Raw genomic sequence first — 1,888 nt, 5'->3', positions numbered from 1 at the left:
TGTGTGTGTGTGTGTGTGTGTGTGTGTGTGTGTGTGTGTGTGTGTGTGTGTGTTTGTGCTTGAGTGGGAGTCGCTGACAAACGGCAAGATGTGCTGCAGTTAATGAGCCACTGTGTGGCAGCAGCTGCCCTGTTTATTCTCCAACATGCACAGCTAGAGAAAATAAAGTGTTTTATCAATCAGGTAGCTAACTGTACACATGTTAATAACTGTGGATTTGTGAGTGTGTTTTATGATGTTACTGTATGTAGGCAAGCTTTTTGCGAAAGGATGCTCAGGATCTGTGTGGTTGCACAGGTTAGATGGACTAGTGCACTGGGGTGATGCGAGAAGACATGAAATACTTAAGAACACAATCGTGATTCACTGCACACCTGAAGGCAGCTCACATCCATCTACAGTATGACTCACTTAGCAGACCCACTGAGGCTTTCGGTCCTTTCTTATGGAAATAAAAGTGCATTATTTGAGCGACTTTCCATCACCAACTTGAACCCACTGCTGCACGTGGTCAGCATACTGCTGAGAGCTTCTGCGTCTGTCCTCTTATCAGGGCTGGCAGCATTCTCAGCTAAGAAGTCAAATCCTGCCCGAGGTTTTAGCCGAGCAGCTTCCTGTCAGGATTTATTTTCACCGCCATGTCACTCATATCTCTGAGATGAGTTTGGGGTGACAGTGGAGTTGAAAACTGATGCTGATTATTGTTGACAGACGATCACATAGCCAGAAGTTGGACTTTAGGAGTACTTGAAAGTCGATGCAGGGGTCCTAAAATGCCCAGTTTGTTCACATTGATCATTTAAATCACGGTCATCTCCAGTTTCACCTGTTTTTACTGGATTCCACTCGGGTACTTTAGCACGACTTAACTTTCTTTGGATTGGTTGCCCCTCGCAAACAGCAGGTGGGTGGGGCATCTGTGCTCACAGACAGAGCAGTGTGCATGAGATGACCATACGGAGTACATTCACTCTCTTTGACGTCATACAGAGACAAAAGCAGGAAACAAAATATTTGAAGCTGAGCATTTAGAGCAATCTTTGCTCTCTAGGACTATCTGCACATATGCAGACTTCATTATTTGAGTCTGCCAAAGGAAAGTCCCCTTAAGTCCGATCTGGTGAGTCAGAAAGTCATAACTAGGTCTTGTCTGGTTACTAATTTGAGGTCGCAAGTCTTTATCAACCCCCCAAACACTCTCATTAAAAACAGTATACGGTATCCTGCAGGGACATCAAACTCATCTCAGTTTGGGCCACACACAGCCCACTGTGATGTTAAGTGGGTCAGACCAGTAAAACTCCCTCTACTTCAATGTAAAGAAGTTTCACTGAACATTCAATACCTGAAATATCCTAATATTAAAAAAAGTGATTTCAACAGTATGTATTGATTTTTCTACACAATAAAGAAATAATTAAAAATAGAAATACTTAAAAGCAAATTTAAAAATAATTAAATGTGTCAGCATGATTCTTTGGAAAAAATAAAGAAAATAAGTTGAAAAAATTAATTTAGTTGCTCAATGACCAAACAAATTTCTACAGGAACTTTTCAGTGATTTAATTGTTCCTCTCTTACTTAATTACTTTGATGTAGTATGAATTTATCAAAAGCTGTAAAACTGAAGAAAATCCAGTTAAAAGTTCATAATTTATGGGCTCCACCCCTACCTTAGTGGAATGACTGTTTCTACAGCAGGAGTGGAGTGAATATGCTAATGACAAACAAATGTTTTACCTGTGACTTCAGAAAGGTAAAAGCTAAAACTAAGAATTAATTGATTCAGATTTTAAATCCCCAGGATTACTCTGTGTGTGTTTTTATATGTATTGTTTTCCTCAAATACTGTTTCTTCTTCTTGTTTTTCGGAAATCATCGCGCTTCG

Source organism: Haplochromis burtoni, unplaced genomic scaffold (assembly GCF_018398535.1).
Source record: "Haplochromis burtoni strain Fernald_Lab_line unplaced genomic scaffold, NCSU_Asbu1 Contig_294, whole genome shotgun sequence".
Lineage (NCBI taxonomy): Eukaryota > Metazoa > Chordata > Actinopteri > Cichliformes > Cichlidae > Haplochromis > Haplochromis burtoni.
Note: the sequence above shows the minus strand (reverse complement) of the source record.